Source organism: Carlito syrichta, unplaced genomic scaffold, assembly GCF_000164805.1.
Source record: "Carlito syrichta isolate Samal-C Ts95f unplaced genomic scaffold, Tarsius_syrichta-2.0.1 Scaffold302911, whole genome shotgun sequence".
Taxonomy (NCBI): Eukaryota; Metazoa; Chordata; class Mammalia; order Primates; family Tarsiidae; genus Carlito; species Carlito syrichta.
The window spans coordinates 238,927-266,167 of NW_007247007.1; the positions used below are offsets into that span (position 1 = coordinate 238,927).

Genomic DNA, 27,241 nt, shown 5'->3' on the forward strand with positions numbered 1-27,241 from the left:
CTTCTGTTGCTAGGACTTGGGTTTATGAGGAAGGGGTCCTGTCTGCAGTGTTGGGGGAAGGAGGGGGAGAAGGCGGGAGAGTTGAGAGCCAGTCCTCCTGGGGACCTGGGGGCCACCCCATGCCCATTCCAGGGGGCAATGAAGGAACCAGCCTGGGGCTGCCTGATTTAGCAATTAAATTTGATTTTTAGATAAACAACACAAAATTTGAAATAAGTACTGAATGTCCCAAATCACATGGAACACACACTAAAAATTACTTGTTATTTATCTGAAATTATGACATATACCAAAAACAAATTTTTTCCGTTGTCTGAAATTCAGATTCAACTGGGCATCCTGTGTTGTATCTGGCAATGCTAAACAAGGTGGGAGAAAATGGGGTTTGTTATTCCTAAGCCAGTTGGCTTAGTCAGACATTTCTGAAAAGGGGCTGCAGAGGAGGGTCAGAAGAGGAAAGGGGGAGCCGAACTGTGTGGAGAACCCTGGTTCTTGGTGGCCTCACTTGTGAGGTGGAGAGAGGGTGGGAGAATCCGTGGCATCCTGCTCATTGGTTCTGGGGTGTGGATCAGAGGGGCTGGCCCAGCCCAGGGCCAGTAGGCCCAAGGTGAGGACCTGGTTCTGCCAGCGTGGGCACAGCCTCTGCCAGCCCTTCCCGCTCACCTCCCCTTGCTCCCTTGGGCCCCAGTGTGGACACCAAGGCCCAAGGGCTGTGGGGCCTGCTGGCCTGGGTCCAGCGCCAGGTTCCTGAGTTTCCTCTGCCTCTGGGAATGGAAATGTGGCATGAACTGTGTTTAGGAGCAGTGCCTGCCCCATTGGCACTAGTGTTTGGAGGGTGTTAGGGATTGTCTGAGCAGGGAGGGGAGAGGAGGGTCATGAGGAGCAGACTGGCCTGTGGTGAGCAGGGAGGGTACCTCTGTGAGCTTTGGGTTTCCGGAGTGGGCCATTCGCTTTCTTGCAGGGCTGGGGGCTGGGACTGAATCACATCAGAGGGAGGAGCTGGGAGCTGGGTTCTGGGCCATGGCAGCCTGTCCTTTCCCAGCCTGTCTCCTCTTCTGTAAAATGACTGGAAGACTGGCCTCAGTGCTGCGTGACTCTTCCAGTGTTGATATCCCCCAAATCTGCAGGAATCCTTTCCGCCGTGCCCTGCCCGCCCTGGGAGGTGAGTGAGGGTCAGAGGGGCTGGCCCAGCCCAGGGCCAGTAGGCCCAAGGTTGAGGACCTGGCTCTGCCAGCGTGGGCACAGCCCCTGCCAGCCCTTCCTGCTCACCTCCCCTTGATCCCTCCAGGCAGGCTGCCCGCTGACTTTAAGCCCATCAAGAGTGGCCCCTCCTCAGGCCTCCTGTTCTCCCTCCCTGAGCCCAGGGCTGTGCTTTGTGCACAGTAGGTCCTTAATAAACAGGGTTGAAGGACTGAGAGGAGGAGAGTGTTAGGAAGATTCAACTCAAGGATTGAGATGGGGAGGTGGGCAGGGAAGTGCCCAGGGTGTGGGTCTGACGCTCGGGGCTGGCAGTGCTTTTGTTTCTGCCACGCTGGTCCGGTTGGGGATGGAAAAGCCTGGAGAGCCGGAGATCCAGGATGAAGGCCGTGTGGGGAACAGCTGCAGGGAAACTGGAAGGTGCTGCAGGCCCTGGTTGGGTGTCTCCCCTGCAGGCAGCCACTGCTGTCTGTCCCCGGGCCAGGAGCTACAGTCCTGTGATGGATCTGTGCAGCAGCTCCCACGTCATAGTTGCTCTGGGGTCATGATGTTGCCAATGTCTGCACATCGACGGAGGGAGCCCTGCTCCAGTTCCGTGTGGAGTGATGGATGCTGCCAACCAGAGTCCTCTGATTGGACATCGAAGGCCCAACAGGCCCAAGTCAGACGATTCCTCCCATGAAGAGGAAAGCTGAGATGAAGGCAGACGCCTGGGGCCATGGCCACCCTCCAGCCCCCATGGGAGTCGAGAGTTGGGGTGCTGGCTGTGTGGGCTGTGACAGCAGGGACACCCTGGATGCGTCGCTGTGGTGGAGGCTCAGGCCTGGACCTTTCTGAAGGTCATGGCGTGTTTAGTGAGGTCGGTAGGAGCCTTAGAAGAGAGGACAGCAGTGGAGGCAGGGGGTCCGCAGCCTCCCCAGCCAGGAAGGACAAGTGTACAGATGCTCGAGTTCAGGGGGCATTCTGGAAAGGACCAGAGAGTAAGTGTATTGGACTGCCTCTGTTTCACACTCTTCTCTGTTGCTGTTGTTTTCCTCACCCCTTTTAAAATGTGGAAGTGCTTGCTTACTTGGTGCCGTGCTCCCTCAGGCTGCGGGATGGGTTGGACACCCCTCCGACTCACCTTCCCACCCCTCACGCCCCACATCTAGTCTGGGATATGTGAGAACATCAGGCAACTGTGAAACAAACGTCCAGGTCTTTGAAAAGGGCAAAGAGAGGAGGCTGGACATAGGGCCTCAGGGGTCAGGAGCTGTGGTCAAGAGGGCAGCCCTGGAGGGGACCTCACATGGCCAGTGCCTGTCCTTGCAGAGTCTGGGCTTGTCTTTGAGAGGGTGCAGGGTGAGTCTGCACCCTCAGGGGCCAGCCTGAATCCAGAAGACATGCAGCCAGTGCTCACTGCTGTATATCTGAGGTCACAGTTTTGAGTCAATAGTGTCTCCACTGTCCCAGGAGGAAGCCACAGCGATGTTTGTGGAGAGGCGGGCTGTGGTGGGACCTGTGTGTGGGGGTCAAGGGCTATCCAGGGTAGAGGGCTTTTTGTACCAGGGCTGGAAGAGGAGATGGCACCAGCAAGCTTCGCCTGTCTTGATACCCTGCCGCTCTAGAGTGGGTATTATTCCCACTATACAGCTAGCAAAACCGAGGACTCGAGGGTCTAGGCCCCTCTGTTTAAACTGTAAGGGTGTGAGTCCTACCCTACTCTAGTATTACAGGGAGGACCCAACACGTCTCCCAGCACTGGGCAGATGAGTTAGATGAGTTTATCATAGCAATCAAACCAGAGCCCAGAGAGGACACTGCACAGGGGCTGGGGAGGCCGGCTTTGCAGAAACAGTAGGTTGAGATGGCCCCTGGTTCCCACCAGAGGAAGTTTTGGCTGGTCTGAATAATTCCTTGGATTGGCAGATAGCTGCAACTCGCTACTCAGAGATAAGCAGGAACTGTGCCGGTCCCTGTGGTGAGGAGGCTTGCCTGGCTGGGGACTAATCCACAGGAGCAGAGTCGGGAGGGGACGTGGCTAGGCCATTGGAGGCCTTCCTGGTGTCACTGGATGTCAAGGTAGCACATGATACTGGCCTTAATTTTAGGCCTTACACCATAGCCTTGCACAAAATGCCAAGCTTGGCAGTGACGGGCAGGAATTCCCAGCCATATCTGTTTCAAAGCTAAGCTGCATCGCACATGTTAGAAGATAGTTTTGATCCTGAAGAGGACACAGGACTGGGACATCAGCCAAAAGGCCAAGTGGACCCCATGGAGCAAAGGCCCTGAGGACCCCCCTGTCGTGCAGCCTGATTGGCCCTGCTGCGGCCCCTGTCCCAGCCTGGGCTATGGAATGGCTGGGTTCATCCTCGAGCGGTTGGCAAACAGCTAGGATGCCCTCAACTTCTTCGTGTGGGTATTCTTGTGCAGAAGGGCAGGATGCCCCTGACATGAGCTGTCAGGGTCCCCTGAGAGCCCTGACAGTGAAGCGGTAGGCAGCTCAGCAGCTGCAGGACACGCGCACAAACGCCTCTTGCAGGGTGGCATAGCTGCTGGCGGGCGCTGGTGGGCTAATTGCCGGCTGCTGTGTTGCCTTTTTAAAACAAGACATGCACAGAAAACCACAGCGAGATGCGCCTCTTTGCATCTTTATCACAGGGCTCAGCCTGGGCTAGGGGTGTTGCGCAGGCCTGACTGTACTCTCAGGGAAGAGGAGGAGAGGGGGTGTCTGCCTCTACTGCCTGCCTCCTTCAACTCCACCTCCTCCTTTTCCTGCAGACTCACCTCAGTACCCTCGGGAGATCCCAACCTGCCCCCTAGACTTTAGGGCCCAGGTGGTTCCCGCCTCAGACCTACCATTTGGGCACCCCCAGTGCTCACCCAAGATCTCCAGAGCGAGAGCAGACTCAGGTCAGACACCTCAGAAAGTGGTGCCCACTCCATCCTACCTTGGAGGATGGGCTCACAGCAGCCTCTGAAGGGCTCCAAGAAGTCCCATGGGAGAGAAAATGGGGAGGTGGCTGGTGGCTTCCCAAAGTGTGGCCTGTTCCCGTGAGGTCTCAGCTGAGGCCTCCTTCCCTGACAGGATCCAGCTTCACTTCCACTGGCCTCTCGGCACCATGCCCCACCTGAAAGTTGGGGTGCAGTAACAGTCCTGCCTCTCGGGTGCCTTGAGCGGCTCACAGGCCCACGTGGAGCCAGCACTCAGCAAACAGAAGCTGTTACTCTGAGGGGAACCTCGAGGCTCTTTACTGGTTCTCGAGGAGCAATTTTACTTTTAGGAGGGACAGCCAGGATCCCTCCATGACTTCTTTCAGCCCTTAAACCAGTCTGTACTCTGGGGTCCAGGCTGATTTTACACCACGTTTGCCCAGACCAGAGAATCAGAGGAGAGGGGCTGCCAGGAGCCCCCACTTGGAAGCTGTCTCCTGCCCCACCCACCTGCCTCCTCCATCCTCTTACAAATCCAGGGTCAGAGCCACCAGGGAACTTGTCAGCAGCCCAGGTTGTCAAGTGCCAGCATGATTTGAGCTCACCTTTGCCTGCCCTGTGCCTGCTTCTACCCCAGCCAGTCTGCCCTCTCCCCTGAGGGCTATCACCAGGGTCTGCAGGTGCCCGCCAGGAAACAGCTGAACAGAACTAAAAGCCAGACTCCACTGGCCTGGTGTGAAGGTCCAGGACATCCTATCAGGTTTGGGCCCAGAGGCTCAGTGCCACAAAGGGCTGCCCCCTCTGGGCTGCTGAATACTCTGCCTCTTAGGAGCATGAGTGCTTAGACAAGTTTAACCTCACAGCAAATTGGGACACCTGAGTTTAATGTGTTTATACTAGACGGTACACAGAATATGCCTAGTGGTATGTGATGTGGTCATTGGTGGGCCTCTTAAAATTCTGGAAAGCTCTCATGCCACACAGGCAGCTCAGACAGGCAGTGCAGGTCACCTGGGGCCAACGGACCTTGCCCACATGCTGAAGGTGCAGGAAGTGGGCCGCTGACCCCCACCACAGTCCAGAGTACCCAAAAGGCTTGTGCCCAGCTCTGTGGGGCTGAGGGCAGCTGCCTCAAGGGGTGCTCTCTCTGCTGTGGCTCTCACTGTCTCCTCCGGATGGGAACAGCAGTGCTTGACATGGCATCTCCTTAACCCCACCCCTACTTTTTTTTGGGTCAGGGTCTCTCTCTGTCACCCAGGCTGGAGTGCGGTGGCATGACCACAACGATCACTGCCTGCTCATGGCTCATGGCTTGAGTCTCAACCTCCTGGGCTCAGGTGATCCTTCCACATCAGCATCCCAAGTAACTGGAGTTACAGGCATGAGCCACCGCACCCGGCCCCCCTCACTCTCTCAATGGGAGGAAACTTAGGTTCCTGAGTGGGATTTAGACACTGCCACAGTTTTCTGGCCCAGGCCTCGGTGGTGTGCCATGTCCCACATTCCCCAGCAGCTCCCCATGCCAGACCAAGTTCTGGAACAAGGCACTGGCGTCGTGGCACCTTCAGCCAGACAGCATCAGCATTAGGTCAGGGCCCTGAGTCTTGTGTCCTTATGGCCACCTCAGGCTGGCACACAGATGCACCGGCCCTGATGCTGGCTTTGCACCATGCCTGTTGGTTTCGCCTGGAAGAGTGGAGCCAGAAGCCGGTGAGATGGTGGGATCTGGCACAGGCCACAGCCTCCATCCCATTCCTCTCTAGCCAGCTGCTGCCAGGCCGGGGCAGCTGGAGCAGAGCTCCTCCGCTATCCCCCGTGGAGAGGGCACACCATCCCCAGGCCCTCCCCAGTGGGCTGCATGGTGGGCACACAGAAGGGGTCGTCCTCAAGGGTCTCTTACCGAGCATGGGGAAGGAGATGGAGACCCCTGGTGCTGATGGGGTCTCCCAGTGATGGGGGCTGGTGGGGTGCTCTGACAGCCTCCCTTGGGGTGGGCAGGGCTAAGAGGGTATACTTTTGAGCACCCACCCCACTCCAGGCACACGTGGATTTCCACATGTGATTTCATCTTCAGTCCAGAATGACCCGTCTTCCAAATGAGGCCCAGAGAGGTGTCATCTCTAACCCCAGGCTGCACAGCGGGTGGGATCCACAGCACCTGAGCAGCTCCCCTCGGCTCTGGTTCCAGGTAGCCCTGGCTGTCCCCATGAGCTGGAGCAGCTCTCTTCTTCAGGAGCTCTCTGACAACCCTAGAAGCCCCAGAATGACAGTGAAGGCGAGAGGGAGGCAGCCTCTCCTGATGCCTCATACCTCCCCCTCCTGCCCCTCCACTGCCCTGCCCAGTACCCTGCGGTGTCCTCCTGGGGGTGGCAGCACTGCTGTTTCTCCTGGCAGCTGGCGAGGGGCCCAGAGCCCACCCACGCCCTCCTGTCCCCCTCCTCCCTGGCTCTTCTCACTCACCACCCCAACCCTCCCCCTGCTGTGAGTCACCCCCTGCTGGGAGGAGGGGCCAGAGAGGGTGGAGGATGGCATGGCAGGGGGCCTGGGTGGGCAGGGAAGCTTCTGCCAGCTCCATCGATCCCTGACTCCCTCTGGGCTCTGGAGAAAGGAGGAGGAAATGATGGGAGGCAGACGGCAGAGAGTTACTAACCCACACAACCTTCACTCACCCTGCAGAGCATGTGGCATCTGTGCCGTAAGACCCTCCTCCCCCAGGGGGCATACTGGCTGTATTCTGGGTGCCGTCCACATGGGACACAGGGGGTCCCCAGCACCATTCATGGGAACATCTGTGGGTGCTGAAGGGGAACTGCCTCTCCTGCCTGCCTCCCAGTCCCCAGCCTGGGTCTTTCAGACCCGGTAACTTTGAACTCTTCTTTGCGCCTCAGTTTCCTCATTTTTGACTTGTGCCTCCCACTGCAGGTGCACAGGGTTGACATGAATGTCCTCTCACCTCCGTCAGCTGTACCTCTTCTACTCTCCTGCTCCCCCAGCTGGTTTCTCTTTGTTCTTAACTCGGCTTGGGGGACCTTGCCCAAGGATGACCCCACTAGGGCCCGCTCTGACAGGGACAGTGTGGCAGGAGGGGCTGTTTGCCATCTTTCTTCTACCACTCCTGGTCTTTCAGGGTGTTTTTGGAATGAAACGGGTTAATGCCTGTAATAGGCACAGAACAGACGGCGCCTGGCATGCGGCAGGTGCTCTAGGGTGGGTCACGTGGTGTTGCCTATTCCTGGTCCTGTTTCTTCCTGCACTTGGCTGTGGGCACCTTAGGGTGGCCCCTGCCCCTGTCGCCTTCACGATAGTGGACACTGGCCACCAGCCGGAGACGGCCCAGAGAAGTCCCCACCCACCTCTCAGGCCCCTGGGAGCCTGTTCCTGGGAGGCACTGTGGTCCCTGCTCCTGAAAAGCGTGAACATCAGCTGGTGTGACATCCAGGTGGGGATAACCAGGCCTTGTCTTTACCCACGAGCATGAGTGCTTTGGTCAGGCTTCCACAGGTGGGTGGCCCAGACCAGCAGGGCTCTCGCTGCGTTTGGGAGAAGTCTGTGGGGCGAGGGAAGAAAATCCCTGTCGCCTGAGTCCTCGCGTGCCCTCCTTGTGCCAGAGTGGAATTGCTCCCCTTGCTCTGGTCTTGGCCTTGCTGCACCTGCGGCCAGCATCTGCAGGGTGTAAATAGCCAATGTGGTAGTGAGGTCAGGCTACGGCCACCGGGCAGATGCCACCTACCATCCCAAAGAGCAGTAGAGGACGCAGACCAGTGGGCGTGTCATAAAGTGTCCCTGTGCTTCCAAGAGAGGCCTGGGCTTTGAGTCTCAGCTCAGCCGCCCATCCCTGACCTGGGTGTCAGGAGTGTCTTCAGCACCCTTGGGTGTGGCTGGAGCTGCTGATGAACCTGCGTGAGATTAGCCCAGTGTGGGTGTGCGGGGCTCAGCTGGGACCACTTCTCCCACGTCCCTCGGTGGCTTCCCTAGTCTGCCTGTGCCCCAGCACTTGGCCCCACACATCCTGCTGACCTCAGGGGACACTCAGGGTGCAGGTCTGGCAGGGTAGATGCCCGGCAGACCAGGGCTCTGTGCAGAGATTGTAGCCAAATCACCTAGAAGAGCTTCCAGGCATTCCCCAAGGGAGGGAATCTGAGGATGTCGCACTATCATTAGAATTCAAGCAAACGGGTGGATAATTACAGGCTCTGGTTTAGCCTGATCTCTTTGAGTATAATTGTTTTTGTTTTGTGGGGTTTTTTTTTTTTTTGGTTTGGGGGTTTTTTGATAAATGCTTTTATCAGGGTATAAATGAACGCTGTATTTTATCTGTGGATGTTTCTCTGGGAGGAGAAATAAACAGCTGCACTTTGGCCAGTGTCTCTACGAGTCAGCCCGTTGGGGAGCAGGTGTGTGAATGTGTGCACACACGTACATGTGTGTAAGATTGCCTCCGGACTAAATGAGCCAGGCACCTCTGGCTTAAATATAGGCCCACCCACACATGCCCTTGTCTCTGTTTGGGGTACAGATTTTCAAGATGACCAGGCATTTAGAAGATGATTGAACTCATGAGTTTCCTTTCCAACCATCACACCAGAAGGGGTGTAAGAACCAAGTCTTTTGCCAGCATGAGTAGGCAAACTCCCACTCATCCTCTAAAACCCTACTCAGTCCTCACCCTTTGAGTCTCCACAGGCGGGATCAGCACCTAAGGATGCTCTCCTCATCTCTCTGCTGTAACAAGGGGCACACAGCACTGCTGTCATTGGCTCCTTGAGGCCCAGAGCCTGTCTCCCCCAGGACCTCAGTGTGCTGGCCAGGGATCTTTGGGTGGAGGAAGGAGGAGAGAGGGCAGGAGGACAGAGGGTCCTCCCCTTGATGGGAGGGGGTGCCACGGAGGTTGGGAGGGGCTTGGCCTGTGTCCTCACTTCCCAGTCCCCGGTTTCTGTCCTATGTCCTATTTCAGAAGTTATCCTCAGACTTCTCCAGGGAAAACCCAGCTTCGAGGGGAACTGCAGCCCTGGGAGCCAGTGCCTGTGTGGAGGTGACATGAGGCAGGGCCTGATACTGACCGGCAAGGGAGAGGGGACCCAGTACCCTTCAGCCATCAGGTTGGCTGGGTTCTTGGGTTTTACTTGTCATTGGTTACACAGCCTGCAGAGATGTGGCATCTATTCTGTGACATGTATCAATAATAACTAATCAAATGTTTTCCAGCCCTGCAGTGAGGAGCCCCCATCCCAGGCCCCTCAGAGAACCCAGACACAGACCAGGGCCTGGCCACGTGGCCCCCACAGCCCCCGTGCCGGTTGGGCCCCTCCCGACAGATGAGCTGGGTGACCCACTTACCCAGCCCTAGCCAGGACATCGCTGTAGTGGGCATAGTGGGGCTGGCTGCTCAGGAGGCCTCTGGGGACCCCCTTCAGGAAGGGATCCCAGGCTGGGGTCCCAAGAGTGTTGATGGGGCCCTAGGCAGGGTGGGACGCTGATGCAGACTTGGTGGATCCCCAGCCGTGTTCTTGTCACAGGCCTGCTGGAGTCCGGGTCAGTTCAGTGGCCACCGGCTGTAGTCTCCTGAGTCCAGACAGGTCCCTTAGGGGCCAGAGCCCCCACAGAGAAGGAATGAGGCTGGCAGGCAGGGATCAGCAGGGGGTGGCAGCTCAAGTCATCACCTGGGCCAAGGAATGGGAGGGAGCCCAGACCTCCCAGGTTCCATTGGGCCATTTAGGGTCAGAATACGTTTTCTGTGAACTGGATTAGGTTCAATTTAACTTATTTAACCTTGTCCATGACAAGGGCTTTATCATGTGAATTTGGGAATCTAGGGATAATGTCCCTGACTTTGTAGGAAGAGAATCATAGTATGTCCACGGAGCTAGGAAGCTGGATTCTTCCTACAGGCAGGCTTGCCTGAGATGGGGCCGTCTGAGCCAGGATAGAGAGGGCCAGCTTCCTCCTCCCGCCCCTCCTCCTTGCAGTTTCTGGCTCCCATTCAGAGCCACATAACATGGGCTTAGATATTTTTTGGCCTGATTTTTTAAAGTTTAAGGACAGATTTTATGAAACATCCTCTTTATATTGAATCAGTGGCTTGCACACTGGGACAGGATCAAAATCTTTTTTAAAAGCAATATTTTGCCAAGTTATAGAAGGAACACATGATCATGATCAAAATGGGAGGGAAGTAAAAGAAGATGAGAGTACCCATGGCTGCACCACCCTGAGTGAGGGCCTGTTCGCATCCACATCATGGATGTATCTGGGCATTAGCAACTTAGGTTTTGTGTCGTTTTCTAGTTTCACAGTGGCTCTCTGCGCTAACCTACTGGGGCTGCCAGGAGGAGGTGGCAGTGTCGTTGGGCATGTTGCCGAAAGGGCACCTGTCAGTGACCTGTTCAGCCACAGGTGGACACCCGGTGTCAGGAGTGGGCAGCCAGTTGCCCTTCCTCACCCCCATACAATTGATCTCCCTGAATACACGCCCAGGAGTAGGTACAGTCTTTTGGCTGAGGCTTTGTTCTCTGTGACATTTCTGTAATGAAACAGTGACGTACATTGCCTGCATCTCAGGAAAATGGACTTGTAATTGCATTTTCCTCCTGATTTGTATTTATGCTTTTATTTATTTAACTCTAATAAGGTCATTTTTAAAAAGAAAACTACCTACCCTGGGTACCCACCTCATCCTCTGGGTTCTCCTTTCCCTCAGCCTGGTTCTGGCCTATCCCTCCAGCGGCGACATGCCATCCGGGATTGGTTCCTGCCCTTGGGGAAGGTACCCTGTCAACATTACTGAGCAATTGGAAAGCTGGAATATGGACTGTAGATTGACAAGAATCACATCTGCATTAGATTTCCTGAATCTAATAACTGTACTGGGATTATGTAAGGGATGTCCTGTCCTTAAGAGAGACATACCTGAATGCTACCTGAGGTTACCTGCTCTCAAGTGCTTCAGAAAAAACGAGGAAATGGATAGTGGAGTGTACAGAAGTGCTGTGAGTACTCTGTGCTGTTCTTGCCATTTTTCTCCAAGTTTGAAAAATGTCCAGAATAGTAAGTTTAAGAAAGAAAAAACAGTCCTGTGAACTCCCTGCCCTGCACCCATGAAGACCTCCCGACTCCCCCTGCAGAAAGGAAGCTGAGTTGGTCCTCTTGTGTACGGCCCTCCCCTGCCCGCCCCACATATGCTCAGAATTGCCTGTTTGTGAGCTTCATGCAGACGGAAAAATGGAACCCACACCGTGTGCATCCTATTGTGATTATGTTTGATTTTTCCATTCGAATGTTGATGGACGCTTGGGTTGTTTCCCACCAAGCAGCTCCACTCAGTGGGAGGGAGGGGTGGGGACTCGGGTGCGTTTTGGAAGAGCGCTCAGTGCTTGCTGAGTTGGGTGTGCAAGTGAGGGTGTGGGGATTCCTGGGGCTTCTGGTCCCACAGCGGGGTGGGGTCCAATTCCCTCCGTCCCATCTAAAGGTTCTGCCAGATCCCTCTGGACTCCTCCTGTTGGATACCAGGCGGTTGGGCTTGAAGCATATGGGAGCCAGGTGGGAGGGAGGAGAGCCAGGGCACGCTGTTCCCAAAGACACATGTCTGCAGGTGTGGCTTTCTCACTCAAGAAAGGCACATGCTTGTTTCCAAGCATGTCCTGTACCCACGGGACCACCACTTCCGTGCCCGCCCCAGGGGAACTGGCTATAGACATGCTCAGCCAGGCCTTCCTTCCTGCCAGTGGTCGATTGTTTCCCCCCACACACTGAGATCGGAGGCTTTGATGCTCCCTTAGGAGCTTTGTGAAGTGGCAGCTTCATTTCTTCCTTGCTGATGGGTGCTGCTGGGCATTCTCGAGACGAAGGAGGCATCCCCTTACAGTCTTGTTTGGTGTATTAATTATGTACCCCTGGGGCCCTGCTCACCTTTCCGGAGAGGGGGGTTCTCAGCACTCAGCAGGGTAGAGGGTTCCAGGCACCTGTGCCCTCTCCTCAGTCACGTCCTGCCCCAGAGACAGCCACTATCCTAAACTCTGAAAATCCATTTGTCTTTCTGCAGTTTCCCTGCCTGAGGCTGTGCCCCGACTGTCAGTCTTGACCTTGACGTAAACGAAAGCACATTTGGGGTGCTCCCTTGTTGCTTTTCCCTCAGCACTACATTGGGGTGTTGGGGTGCTGGATGTGGCAGAGGGCTTTGTCTCCTTGCCGCATCGTGTTCTGTGCATAGTTGTCACTATGTAGAGCGCCCCCTTCTGTCAGTGGAAATGTGGGGTTTTGACTTTTTGTTATTACAATCTCTATCAGCTTAAAAAAATCCCCCTAGCGGCTCTATTTGAAACACAAAATTTGTGGCTGATAAATTGCTCCATCCTTTGGGGGTCCGGTGGAGGGACCATCTGATGGACACTGGCCTCTGGAAACTGGGGTTCCAGGCGCTCAGTGGCATCTCTACATCTCCTGTTTCTGAGAGCCAGTTCTGGGCCCTGCGCCCAGTGGAAGTGGGAGAGGAGTGACCTCGGCTCTGAAGGGCTCCTACCAGCTCCACCACCGGTGTGCGCCTCTTGCCCAGGCGAGTCCTCTCTGATGTTTTCGGCTCCTCCTCCTGCCAGTCGGGCCTTGGTGCACCTGCCTCCTCACCTGCCTCCCTGGCCCGTCTGATGGCCCCACCTGGCAGACAGCATTGTTCCACCAAACCCGCCACTGCCTCGGAAGGACAGAGTTTGCTTCAGTAGAAAGCTCCAGAGAATATGGAATTAGGACAAATAAGTAGAGGATTAAATCAGTGCACCGCTAACACACTGCACCTTCTGTTCTTTGAATCATCCCGGAAATTTTTAGCCCTGAGTTAGTGCTGCTCATTGCCTCTCCACCCAAACACCTGCTGGCTGATCCCTGGCCCAGACCTGCTGCCAGTCGCTCAGGGGATGCCACGACCCTCGGGGGGTATGGGCTCTCACTATGGGATCATGGCCGCTTTCTCTTGGTTGATGGCCCCTGCACACCTGCATGGGCCTCTCCTGACATCAGCAGCCCATGAGTCACCGGCTGCTGGGGCAGGAGGTAACACCTTGTCCTTTTCTGTTCCAGATCACCAGAAGCTGGAGAGAGAGGCTCGGATCTGCCGCCTTCTGAAGCATTCCAACATTGGTGAGTGGCCCCAAGGGGTGGGAGAATAGGGGATGGAGAGAAGGGGGGTGGGAGGTGGGTCCCTACCTTCTCCCAAACAGCAGCCCTTTTCCATTTCTATATCAGACTTTCAAAGAGACACCAAAAGGCTTCCTTCCCTTCTCTGTTGAACTATCCTATCTGAAGCCCCTGAGAAAGGCCCTTCTCTTTCCCTGACCTTGAAGACTTTATCTTGTTTGATGTGATTCTTGGAAACATATAGAGTGGGGATGTCCCCCTTGGGGTCAAGGATGGGGCTCTGAATGCCCAACTCCACCTGGATGGGTCCCCTACCTACCCTAGTTCTCTTCGCACTAATCTGTGGCACTGGTGGCAATGACTGCAGAGAAAGGCAAATGACACACTCCTCCACAGAGCCAGCATCCAGCATGTGACTCCCCAAGACGCCAAGCCTGGCAAGAACCACAGGGGCCCAAACAGTCTGTAGCTTCACAAAAGCCACAGGTGGACCAATTACAAGGGAAAAGTTTGGAAAGCAAAGACTGATCAAAGACCCCACTACACACAGCCCACAGCCTGGGAGCCCCAACTATCCCCCCTGCCAGCCCAGGTCTGGGGAGGCATGATCCCTGACCCAGAGTCAGATGCTCCATGGGGGCATTCAGAGCCCAGGGCCCAGAGGCCAGTGGCAGGTCTGAGCCTTGATAGCTGGGCACATGAGGAAGGTCTCTGAGGTGACCGGCCTTGTCTCTGGCATCAAGACTGCTGGCCCTGCCAAGCAGTGGGGGCATTTGGCACGTGAGCCATCCGGCTCTTCCTGGCAGCCCCCCCTGCTTGCGTTTGAGATAGATCAGAGCCAAGACTTTTACAGGGTCCCAGCCCACCTGTTACATGGAGAGACTCTGAGTCTTGGCCCCCAGAAGCATGGCTGCTCTGCTTACCAGTCTCTTCTCTGAAGCTCCAGACTGAGTCCCATGTGGGGTAATAATTACAGTTCTAGGAGCTGCAGGGACCCCGGACCATGCAGACCCTTGGAAGTTGGCTCAGATCTCCCCAGGGTCACTAGGCCCTCCTGGCCATCCTGGCCCTTCATGACCCCAGGAGCACGCCACGCCACCCCTATGGAACATCACCCCTGTGGGCGTGTGTGTATAACTGCTTGTCCTCTTGCAACACTGGTCCTCTGGGGAACTCCTGAGGGGTCCAGGAGCTCAGGCCTCGCCCATGTCAGGGAGCAGCCAGAAGCAGCCTTGTGGGTGGCAGCCACGCTCTGCTGACAGAGGGCTCGGACTCTGGCCTCAGAGGCACCTGGAGAGCTCCTTCCTAAGCTCAGATTCACTTGTGCCGGGATGGGCCCAGGACACCTGTTCAAAAGAGACACCTCGGAGCTGTGGGCACAGCCAGCTCAGGAGCCTGGAGCATCCACACTCACCAGGGCCTGAGTCAGAAAGTCATTGACTCCTCACCGCCTGGTCCGAGGAGCTGGACCTGTCCTCCCCTGCCCTGTGCTCCATGCGTGAGCTAGGCAGATGGGCCCCCTCTCCTGTCTTGGGCCCAGCAGGGTCCCAGTATGGAAAGCAGCAGTGCCAACCCCGGGGCGTGGGGCAGGCTACAGCCCTGGCAGGGCTCTTGGGATCCCAGGCACTTGAACCTCCACCCAGTGGGGGTACAGTCCCAGAGGAAAGGTGGTTCGGCAGAGCCAGGAGGCAGGAAAGGCCCTCTCCCAAGAGGTTCTCACATGTCGCGGGTCAGCCTGTACAAGATTTGCTGCCATCCACATAACCCCCGGCTTCCAGACTGAACCCATAAGAGACGAGCCTGGGTTTTATACATTCGCCACCACTGTGTGCTGCCCACAGTGTTTTTGCTTACAGTTTTTATTTAAATAGATTTTCTGACAATTCACTGTTTTACTTAGCCCCATCTGAACTCACGGTCTGATGTGCTAGTTAGGTTTTCTTCTGAACCACTAAAATAAGTACGTGACTATTTTTAAAATGTTAAAAATGTTTTTTAAAAAATGTCCTCGTGCACATGGCCTTGACTCTCCACAGAGACCCCCCAGTGGCTCCTCAGGGGACCCGCCTCTGCCCCCACCCCCAGGCCTGCAGGGAGGTGAGTGCCTGAGGGTAGGGGGCAGCCCCCATGAGAGGACAGCCCTGCAGCACCCCAGGGAGTAGCAAGGTTACTTCATGGATGACCAGGTCCTCCTGTGGTGCAGCCTGTGAGGGCTCCGAGGAGGGGCTCCCCTTCACAGCCTGGGACTGGGTCCTGCTCTGTTCCGAGCATGGACTTTGCATGCAGCCTATCCCAGGTGGGGGCTTATATAGTGGCCCCCAATAGAGGGGATTCAGGAGGGGTGAGCTTTTGTAGAACTCCAGTGATTCTGCTGGAGAGTCCTGTAAGGAGGTTACTGGTGAACCCCAGGGACCTGCCGTGTCTGAGGGCAATGCAGGCCAGACTGGGGGGTGGGGGGACAAGTCCAGGGCGTTGAATGAAAGGGCACCCTTGCTCTTAAAGCAGAAGTCAGCCAGGGACAGGCACGTGGGAAGGTGGACATTGGTTCCAGGCAAGTGCCTCGGCTGGTGAGATCAGAGTCAGCTTCTGGACCCCCAGTAGGCAAGCATTTCCCTCAGCCCAGGGAGCTAACAGAGGACGTGGGCCGTGGAAGTCCTCGCTCTGGAGAATGAGGCCGAGTGGGAGCACAGGGGAAAAGACTGGGCTGCCTGACCTGGAGCAGAGGAATGGAGTGACTCTTTCTGTTCTGGACTTGTAAAAGCATCCTGGGCCCCCAAGTGGGCCCCTGGCTCCAGTGCAGAAGCTCAGTCACCTGGAATTCCTCACACTCAGGTGATGATCGTGACAATGACAGTAGCAGAGCTATGGTTTGCTGAGTGCTCAGTGCCTCATATAGATTACACAGCCCTTACAACAAACCCGTGAGTAGGTTATTTATCCCATTTCACAGTTTGGCAGACTGAGGCTTAGATGGGCTGCGTAACCTGCCTGAGGTCACAGCACCAGCACAAGTAGCAGGGGTGGAGTTGGCCCGGCGTTTTGTGGCTCTGCGGAGGGTCCTGGGCCCCGGCCTGCCCTCAGCAAAGCGTGTTTTGCCAAGAAGGGCTGTTGGTCAGGGACTACTGGAGCCCAGGGCAAGGTCCAGGCCCCAGAGGTCACACTGGAGTTCCTAGGTGCAGGAACACTATTGGGCCGAGCCCCTGGGAGAACCAGAGCCAGAGAAGGGAGGGCACTTGCAGCCAGTTGGAAACTAGGACAGCACCAGAGAGCTCGAGGAAGAGGCTGGAGCTGACTCGGGCCTGGGAACCTGGGAGAAGGTGGCTGTGCTTTACACTTTCAGTGCCTGTGCTTTACACTTTCAGTGCCTGTGGCCCGATCTCACATGGTGGGGGAGAGTGGGACCTTGGAGGTCCGTCTCCCCAAGACCCGAGGAGCCTAGGGGCCGAGCCGGTGCAGTGCAGGCTCTACAGGCCGACTGAGTCCACAGCCCTGCTCTCTTTTGTGAGCTGTGTGACCTTCAACCGGTTACCTAACCTCTCTGTGCCTCAGCTTCTTTATCACTCTGGGGATGGTTGGAAGGGTTAATTGAATTAACATCCATAAAGTGCTTAGGACAGTCCTGGCATGCAGTGAGTGCTCAGCGCACGTTGGCTGTCGTCGGCCTTGTTGTTCTAGCAATGGGCAGAATTGGCACGTGGGAGAACAATGTCTAAAATGAGTCATTCCTAGAAAATATTTGCTGCTTGGTGCAGGACACATTCCAGCTCAAGGAAGAACAGGCCTTGGGGTTGCTTGTTCTGTGCTGAGATCACTCAGTGTTCCCTCGCTCCTTCCTCCACGCGCTGCTTCATTCATCACACCCTGACGGGCTCATGCCCTGCGCCAGGCAGAGCTCCCGGGTGGGGACGTACGGCACACTGATCATCACAGGCAGCTGTGGAGACGTGGCTGTGAGGGCCAGGGGCTGCTGCTCCAGCCTGCCCACCCCAAGGTCCTGCAGTGGGCTCTCAGGGTCTGAGCCTTTGGGTGATGCTGCGTGGGGCGGGTTTTCCTCCAGGTGGGAGACTCTGCCCCCTGGCCAGTGCTGACAACGTGCAATGTGAGGGCAGAGGGCAGTCCCGGGAAGGCCCCAGGTGAATGAATAATGGGTGTGTTTTTGTCCCAGCTCCTCTCCTACAAGAAGCTTCTCAGTGGCTTCCTCCTGGGGGCTTGGCAGTGGAAGCCCCTCCTGCTGCTCTCCATGGTGTTTGAGAGCAGCTGAGGCCCAGGCTGCGACCAAGAGGGCCTGGTCTTGCTCCGGCAGAAAAAAACTGGAGACGGGACTATGGCCGAGGGCGAAGGAGGGGCAAGGGCGATGTCCAGGGGCCTCGTGGATGCTCACTCAGCAGCGGGCTGGTCTGCAGGGCCCAAGGCACCCCACTCAGTCCTGCCCTCCAGCCCACACACCTGGGCCCTCCCAGCCCTGTCCTGCGGGTGGCCCCAGGGCTTGCACAGCTAGCCATGTGCCTGAACCAGTGTGGAGGTCGACGGTGGGTGTGTCCCGGGTCACTGCCAGCCCCTCATGGCTTCTCTGTCCCCACAGTGCGTCTCCATGACAGCATCTCCGAGGAGGGCTTCCACTACCTGGTCTTCGATCTGTAAGTTCCAGTGCTGGGGACTTTTACCCACTTCCAGCAGGGGTGGGATCTGCAGCCTCCCTACCCCCCAGGAGACAGTCCCGACCCCCTGGGCTGGCCGCTCCCTTAAGTGTGCATCTGCTGCTGGTCACCTTCTCCAAGCAGCACCTGGCCAGTCTCCTTTGCCTACCCCTCATTTGCTTTGGATCATGTTTATCTTGTCCTGTGGAGGTGGGCCTGATGATATCCTCGCCACAAAGAACAGGGCATGCAAGGGGTGGTGGGTGGGGGAAGAGAGAGGACCCGAGGAACAGCCAGCAGCCTCATTCACCTTCCTTCCCTCGGGATTCTCATCGCAGCTGGACTGGAGCACCGCTGGCTGGCGTGAACATGTGTGTGTGTGTATGAGTGTGGGGTATGTGAGCATGTGAAAACGAGTGTGCGGGTGGGTGGGGTGTGCGTACATGTGCGTGCGTGTTGTGTGAATGTGTATAGGTGAGCATGTGCGAGTGTGTGCTTGTGGGTGATGCGTTTGCACAAGTGTATGCATATGTGTGCCTGTGTGTGTCTGCATGAGAGAGAGAGTGTGTGTGTGTGTGTGTGTGTGTGCTTGTGCGTGTACGTGTGCAGTAGCTGATCGAGAAGGCGTCTGGGGCCGTTGCCGCCTCTCACTTCCTGCCAGATTTAGAAGCGGTGATCTCATCTCCCTCACTTTTGACAGCTCCTGCTAAGCAGCTCTATATTTAGCTGTCATGAGTCAGGGCTGCTCTGGGACCCTGGGCTGGGCAGGGGCCCACAGGCCTTGGCCTGCCCCTGTGGCCTCCAGGCGGCTGCACAGCCAGGGAAGCCCGGTGCGGTGCTGTTGCCATGGTTACCCCCTGCCCTCCCCATAGCTGTTGTGAGCACGGAGGCCCAAGCCAAGACAGGATGCGCCTCCTCCCACAGATGACAGATGCCCAGGCCTTGGTGCATGCAGACCCGAGGAAGCCTCCGTCCACATGGGGTGCTCTGGCCTAAAGAAGCTGAGACTCCCTTCAGAGGCTTGGCCACGTCTTGGGTTTTCCTGTGTGTCCCACAAGACATCTGGTGACTGGGGCTGACCTGACACATAGCCACCACTGCCCTCCCAAGACTGTGTTCTGAAATGTCTGTCTCCTGGTTCAGGGAACTTAGCAGGCTTGCTGCTGCACCTGGGTGCCCCAGACTCCACCAGACTTTTTTCCCAGGAAACAGAGAGACCCTTGGACTGAGAGTGGCTTTGTCCAGGGCCCCTAATGGCCAATAGATGGTTGTGTGTTTCAGGAGCTGAGAAGAGGAGAGAGAATGGTGTGTATGTGCACGTGAGTGAGTGTGTATATGCATGTGTGTGCTGTGCGGGAGATTCTTGTTGCATCTCCAGGCGGGCCAAGCACATGCCAGGCAGGTGTGGAGAGAGACCCTGAGGCAGGCTGGCAAGAGGAAATTGGCTGGTGAGTCTGGAAGGGCCTTGCACTCCCTCCCCACAAACCTCCACAGCCTCTGTGCCTCAAGCAGCCTCCAGAGCAGCCAAGAAGCTGAGCAGCAGTTTCTGGGGTGGGCTGGCATTACCCGTAGGAGGCCTTGAGGCCCTGTGGAGGTTTGGGGGCCCTGTGAATTCAGGGGGTTGACAGGCTTCACTATTCCCCATGCCTGGGAATGTCACAGGACTCAGGGACTGGGCCTGGAAATAGAGGGTCTCACACATACCTGCATACCCAGAGGAGGGAGACTCCCATGTGGGCCGTAGCTGCAGCCTTTAATCAGCTACGTGGGGGCGTGTCCCCACAGCCTAAGGAAAGAGGAGTATGGGGGGCCCTCCCAGACTATACCCTTTCTGGGCCAGGACAGAGGTTCCCAAACCCGCCATAGTAACCAATGCAGGTGGCGGCATAAGCCTCCTACCCTGCCTGAAGCTCTGCACCACCAGATGGCCCTGGCTAGGGAATCCCAGGTGCCTGTAGCTCAAAGTACAGATTCCTGAGCTCATGGGGATTCCCAGAGGGCCTGGCCCCAGCCCTGGTGAGGCACTGCTTGGAGAGCTTCGCTGGGCTACAGTCCTGGCCCAAGACCTAGAGGCTTTTTTGCCACTGTTTTGTGCCTGGACTCAGTCTCCAGAGGCTGACCTGGGAGCCCTGGATACTGAGAGCTAAACAGTCCATCATACGGTGTGGGGGCACGCCAGCCCCTTGCCTGGGCTGAACCTGGAGTTTGATCCTCCTGCCATGCACATGTGGGCACACAAGCACATAATAGTCTCACATGCATGCACATGTATACATGCACAAACTGGTATACACGTACACAAGGACACTCACATGAGCACACAGTTGCACACACAAACCAGTATATGTGAACAAATGTACCCACAGGCACATACACGCTTGCACACAGAAACATGTGCACACACAAACTGGATACATGTACACAAGTGCACACATGGGCATATGTGTATGTAAAGGCATAAACCAGTATACAGTGCACAGAGGCACACACAGGCAGGCACACATGCACACACACATATCCTCACACAGACAAGCCGAGCTCAGGAGTCAGGCTAGGATCCCTAGGAAGACCCCACCTAGGCATCATTTTGTTCCCTTCAGTCGGCATAGGGGCTGAATGTGATGGCCTACAAGTACTGACGAGAGAGAGGGTGGGCCTGAACTCTGGATTCCGTGCTGGGTGTGTACTGAAGGACACAGAACCTAGAGCCAGCAGGGCAACAGAGGCAGAGACCCTGCTCCCAGGCCCCATCTTGGGCAGAAAAGGGGGGAAAGGAACCCTCAGCCCTTGAAAGACCTGCCATGTGCCAGAGACTGGGTATCTTCTTGGTGAGTTTCACAAAGGATTTTAGGAGGGGGCGCATTCAACAGGATCATCAGGGTCTGTGTTTAGCCTGGAGCAGAAATGTGCTAACGCTTGACACACCCTCAGTTCAGTTTTTCTCCAGTGCTGAGAGAGCACCCGACCATGCCAGGATCACCTGCTCAGCAGCCTCTATTCCCTAGGTCTCCCCTGCCCAGCCCCAAGTGCTGGGCACAAAAATGAGGAAGAGCCAAACCCACCTCCCAAAACTATTAGGGAAAACTGAAATGCAGATGGAGAAACCAGCGCTCCTGGGGCGGTGCAGAGAAGCAGATGGGGAGACGTGGTAGAGGTGTAGAGGAGGCAGAGGAGGTACCTCAGGGCCCAGGCCCACCCCTCTCATGCTGGGTCACAGAAGGTGGCATGGGAGCCGGAAGATCCCAGCCTTCACAGGGGGAAGCTTCTAGATGGAGTCTTCCAGCAGACTTGGAGTGGGCTGAGATGAGAGGGAGCCTGGGCAGACCCAGGGAGGGCTCCATCTGTTCCCCCAGTGGGAGTCTACTCCCTCCACCTTTTTGCTCCCCATCACCTAGCCCAGAGGGCCCTGGGCAGCCCAGACCCATTGTGGGTGCCCAGAGGCCCTCCAGACAGTGGCTTCTGCCCTTGGAGTTTATCCTGGCCAAAAGGTCTGGGCCTGAGGGCCATTCACTGGGTGAGGACAGAGACCTTTCCTCTGCTCTCTGTCCACTCCGCTCTCCTCCTGGAGAAGGAACTTTTGAGCACCTCGAGATCTCCACCCACCAGGGAAAGCAGATTCAGGCTCCATATCTTCTGGCCCTGGGGAGGGGGTGTTGAGAAAGGAAGACTAGATCTTCTCAGACTTGGCATTAGAGTCACAAGGCCTGGGTTAACACTGCAGAGCCCTGGGTAAAACTCCTGGGCTGCTCACTCTGAGCGGGTCACCTGAATCTTTGAAACGCATTTTCTCATCCATAAATGGAGTATAATAGTACCAATGTCATAGAATGATGGTAAGGACTGAAATGTTACATGTCATAGGAGTAAGCACTTGGCAAACTTTCAGTCCTAAGAGAAGAGGGTAAGAGGGTGGTGGTAGAGACGGTGGTGGTGGCGGCGGCAGCGGTGGTGGTGGTGGTGGTGGTGATGGTGGTGATGGTGATGGTAGCAATTATGGTGGAAGTGATGGTGGTGGTGACGGTGGTAATGATGGTGGTAGCATTGATGGTGGTGGTGGTAGTTGGTTTATGGTAGAGGTGGTGGTGGTAGTGATGGTGGTGGTGGTGAAGATGGTGGTGGTGCTAGCAGTAATGGGGGTGGTAGTGATGATGATGTGATGTTAACAATGAGGGGGGTGGTGGTGGTGATGGTGATTATGATGATGATGGTGGTGATGGTGGTAGCGTTAGTGGTGGTGCTGGTGGTAGTGGGATTATGGTGGAGGTGACAGAGGTGATGATAGTGGTAGCAATGATGGTAGTGGTGGTAGTGGGTTTTTGGTGGAGATGGCAGCAGTAGTGATGGTGGTGGTGATGATATTAGTAATGGGGGTAGTGGTGATGATGATGTGATGTTAATGATGGAGGTGGTGGTGGTGATTATGGTGGTGGTGTGGTGATAGCAGCAATGAGGGTGGTGATGATGATGATGTGATGATAACGGTGGTGGTGGTCGTGGATGTGATGGTGGTGGTGGTGGTGATGGTCATAATGCTGGTTGGTGGTGATATTAGTGATAATGATGGGGATGATGATGATAGCGGTGGTGTTGGTGGCGATAATAGTGATGAAGGTGACAGAGTGACAGAGGTCTCCAGAATCTGTAACCCCTGCATGCTTTTCCCATAGGGTTACTGGTGGAGAGCTCTTTGAAGACATCGTGGCCAGAGAGTACTACAGCGAGGCTGATGCCAGGTGAGTACGGAGCCCTGGTACCATCCCGCCCCAATCTTCCCTCATGCCTTCTCCCTTGCCTCCCGCAGTCCCACTTCTGCTCCCCGCCAACCCACATCTGTTCCTGTGCAGTGGTGGCCTCTCCTTGGCCCAGGCAGAGGATCGGTGAGTGGGAGTGTCAGTCTACCCACTAGCTGACAGCCCACCCAGCCCTGAGGGGAGCTCTCTGAGCAGGTTGAAAGAGCAGAGGGCAGCTCATATGTCCTTGACCAGCACAGAGGTGTGGCCTGGGTGGGGAAGTAGCCCTGGCCGGCTCCCTTTTCCTGGGGCCCACAGAGGGGTTGTTCTCCTTGGGGTGGCTGGTGAAGAGGAGAGGCAAAGTGTGGTCATCACATCCTTCTGCCTTCTCCTGGACATCTCAGCCCATAGCCCATAAGTGGCACCCTCTGGTTGACCTTCCTCACAGAGATGAGCAGTTCCCAAAAGCTTTCACCACAAAGGCAAGCCAGGAATCCCCTTCCATGGCATCCTCTCAGGGCCACCTCAGGCCCCATGCAGCTTGAGCCCAAGGTGAAGGGAAGTCAGCAGCCTGTGCTGGTGGCAACTGGCTAGGAAAGGTGCTGCTGGCTGTCCTCCCGGAGCCTCTGCATCCTTGCTCACCTGCACCTGGGGCAGCAGGCATGAAGCCAAGTGAGACCTGAAGCCTCAGCACAGAACCAAGAGGCCATCTCTTTTCCACTCCCAAGGCCTTGTTCAGAGGGCTTGGCCCTGGGCCTGTAGGCCCCCAGCATGGGGGTAGAACGGGGAAACTTAGATTCCATCCAGATGGGGCTTTCCCTGGGCAGCCTTCCCATGGGGCTAGCCCTCACCAGGGGGATAAAGAGGAGTCGGTGGTCTCAGAAATGTCCATTTTTGGCGTGGCTGCTGGGGGCCAGATTAGAATATGATAGCTATCAGCTGAGTAAGCCACTGGTGGCCTGCTGTGACCCAGGCCAGAAGCCACCCTGACCCACTACAGGGATTTCACTTGTAATAGTACATCTCACCTCAGGGACAGCTCTGCCTGCCCTGCTCTGCCATAGAGATGTACATTTTTTTAAAAAAGGCTAACAGTAGTACTCTCTAAATGGTAGAGTTACGGAGGACTTTACATTTTTAATCTCCTCTGTTTATTTTAAAACTCTTCTTTAATGATTATTATTGTTTTTCTAATCAAAAGAAATGACTATTATTTTAAAGAAATAGCTTGGTGTGACTTCTGCACCAGCAAGCAACCTTGCCCATGTTGACCCAGCGCACATCCCTGTGGGCAAATGTGAGCAGTCCTGGTGCCCCCAGGCCTCCCTAAAGCTGTGCAGCCAAGGCCAAGGGGCCAGACAGGAGAAGGACAGGCCTGGGACCAGCAAGGCTGTGGCCTCCTCTCAGCCCGACTCCCGAAGGGCTCAAGGCACTGGCCTCTTTTCTCAGGGTCCTTGAGGAAGGACTTTGTAGTTTGCAAAGCAGCCTGAAGTGGTCTATTCCCTCGGAGTGGAGGAAAATGAGGGTTTTCTCCATATTCTGCCTACAAGAAAAGTAGCAAGTAGAACAGAGCCCCTTCCCCTGCTCTGAAGTGCCAGGCAGAAATGTCATAGTATGCTGGTGCTTGCCTGCTGGGCAGGTAGACTCCAGGGTCCCCAGAGCCACATCCAGGTGCTTTCTGGGTCAGGTGGGGCCCTGGGGTGGGCTCAGTACTCTGAGAGGCTGACAGATACCAGGCAAGGGTGGAGGGTGTGGCCTCCCAGAGCCTCCTGTCCACAGATCAGACCCCATGGCCCAGGGCCTGGGCAATGCTTGAGCAAATGCAGTGACCCAGGCACCACCCCAGGGCCTGGCACATCTCGGCCCACGGCCCCACCCCTCCCCCCACACACCCCACCCCCTGCTTGTGTCCCACCCATTGCTCCCCTGACCCCTGTGCTCATTTTATCTGCCGCCTCCTGCCCCCCACCCCCAGTGCCTGCCCTCGCTGATGTTCCCTTCACCTCCTTGTCAGTGTCCTCCAGCCTCCCGAGCCCCCCACCCCTGCTCCTATGGGTCCCTCCTGACCCTCTGTGTGGTTTAGGAGTCTCTGTGTTCACCCAGGACCCACACGCCCTGGTACCCCCCAGTCTAGGCAGCAGCTTGGGAGTCAGTCTTCTCCGAACACTGTGTCCCAGCTGGGCTCGGTGGCTCAGCCTGTAATCCTGTGCCTTGGGAGGCTGAGGTGAGTGGATTGCCTGAGCCCGCGGGTTCGAGACCCGCCTGGGCAACTTGGAGAGACCTCATCTCTACAATAAATACATAAAAGAAAATTAGCCGGGTGTGGTAGCGCATGCCCGTAGTTCCACCTACTTGGAAGGCTGAGGCGGAAGGATCACCGGAGCCCAGCAGGTCGAGGCTGTGGTGGCCGTGAGCGGCCACTACACTCCAGTCTGGGCGACAGAGTGAGACTCCAACTCAAAAAAAACCCCAAAAAACAAACAAACAAAAAAAACTGTCCCTTGCCCCAAGCAGAGGCTGGAGGGTATAGCTCTGGTCACAGGGATGGAGGGGTCATGTGTGACCTCATCACACCCGGCCAGTTTTCCTTCCTGGGGTGTCCCTGCCACTCCGCCCATTCCACAGGTGCAGCCTCACCTTCTCACACACTGTCCCCCTCATTTCTCAATCTGCATCTCAGACACACAGGACCCCCCAGTACACATAGCTCCTCCCCCTGGTGGCAGGCCTGGGTGCCTGGCCTCGAAGCAGGAGTCCTACCTGCCTGGCCCCAGACCTTCTGTTGTAGGCCAGGGGGCTGCAGAGCTGGCCTGGCAATGGAGACCCCTGCCTAGAACTGGAGCAGCCTCAGAGTGGGCTCGGGAAGGAGGCTCATTATGGTGATTCCCTCCTAGCCTGGCCTCTCTGATGTGACCAGTCTCAACTCTGGGGTGTCCTGCCCCCTTAGGGACCAGGACCCTCAGTGAGCTGGAGCATTCCAGCTTCCTCTCTTCTCAGTGAACCTTGTGCCCTGCCCCGAGGAGGAGACAACACTGCCAGGAATCAGACTCCTGGGGGCCTGAGCAGGTTTGATCTTTGCGTCTGTGCTTCTGCCTTCAGGCAGTAGGTGCCTCTGGAGAGTTTGGCATGGAGCCCCCCCCCCCAATTGTTGCCCACAAGGCATCACTGTGAACCTATGGCCAGGATGTGGAAAGGAGGGGGAGCTTGGCTTGCCCCCAGGGGGAACCCACCACTAAATGTAGTCAGGATCGTATGAGACAAAGGTGAAGAGGACCAGGTACAGGGCACTTTCTGTGATGAGAGACCCCTACTGGGTTGAATGTAAGGATGACCCTTCCAGGTGCCTGCCAAAGGCCTGGTGCCCCTGCAAGTGGAGCATTTGCCTTATTTTTGGATGAGCTGTGTCTCAGGAGCGAGAGGAAACAAGACATTCACTACTTTTTTGAACTTGTTTCTGTCCTCTTAGGGAGAAGGATTTTTGTTTTTAGTTTATGAGGAAACCAAGGAGTATGTCCATGTCTTTTTCAAATGAGCAGAGTTCAAAACACTTAGAACTCATTTTAAAAAAAAAAAACACCTTAAAGCGTTTATGAAAGGGATCCTGTGAGAGCCCAGACTGGGAGAATCACGTCCAGAATCAATTCTGATCATAAAAGTGACCTCCCTAACTATTCAGAAAGAAGCCTCTAGAAGTGGTCATCCCTGCCTGAGAAGACCGTGCAATGTTAACAGAAAGTGGGGGCAGGCAGGACTGCAGGACTGGTCTCGAATAGGACACAGGGGAAGAGCAACATGAGGAGAGGTTCCCAGAGGACAGAGGGTACCCCAGATGGGCTCCTCTCAGGCCAGATGGGTGTCCCATCTCACCTCCAGGCCAACATCGTCAGCTTGTGGCGGTGTAGCTGGGCACAGGATTCTCGTAGGGAATCCCAGCTCAGCCGGCTTGTCCACGGACACTTACATGCAGTTCCTGGAGCCTACATGGTAACGGACTGGATGGACTTGATCTCAACAACCCCCGTGAATGCCATGGGGAGGTGCAGACCAGGTGCTGGCCCAGCAGTCACAGAGTCTCTGATGTGGGTTTGGGGCCCTGCACTCCTAACCGGGATGCCGAGGAGGACTGGACATGCTGGCCACAAGTCAGGAAGAGATCACAGCTGGGGAGGAAGGAGGACACAGGGCATCCCCAGAACTGAGACCAGGACTCGCAGTGGCCTCAGTAAGTCTGAGGCTAGAGAAATTCAACGAGAAAGGCGTCAACTGCTGCCCTTAGCATTTGTCTATGAGGTGCATGCAGTGCAGATAGATCCCCTGTTGGTGTGTCCAGGGGGGCAGCACTTCCTGATGGCCACCAGCTCTACACAAGTAGCTCCAGAGGAGAGCACCTAAGGACAGAGGATAGGTCAGCCCACGAGGATGGACTGGAGGAAAGGGTGCATGGTTGGGCCAGAAGGGGCCCCAGATCTACACCCCCTCCCAGGACAAACCAGGCCCAAGAGTGACCAAAGGATCTGGCCATCCACACAGTGCAGCAGTGCATGAATGGGCTGGTCGACCTGAGAGGGTCACGCTGAGCTCTCCAACACTCTGTGGGGTTGGGAAAAGACATCTGATCCCACAGTCTTGGCACCCACG

General features: G+C 56.1%; 1 protein-coding gene across 1 annotated transcript in view; it reads left to right on the top strand.

Moving 5' to 3' along the window:
• The window catches only part of CAMK2B (calcium/calmodulin dependent protein kinase II beta), a 66,364-nt gene that overhangs the window by 8,282 nt on the left and 30,841 nt on the right, over window positions 1-27,241 (top strand). The window contains exons 2-4 of the mRNA XM_008057238.2: window positions 13,180-13,239; window positions 17,819-17,873; window positions 22,541-22,606. The gene's annotated coding sequence lies outside the window, so the exon portion shown is untranslated. The remainder of the gene's footprint in view (window positions 1-13,179; window positions 13,240-17,818; window positions 17,874-22,540; window positions 22,607-27,241) is intronic.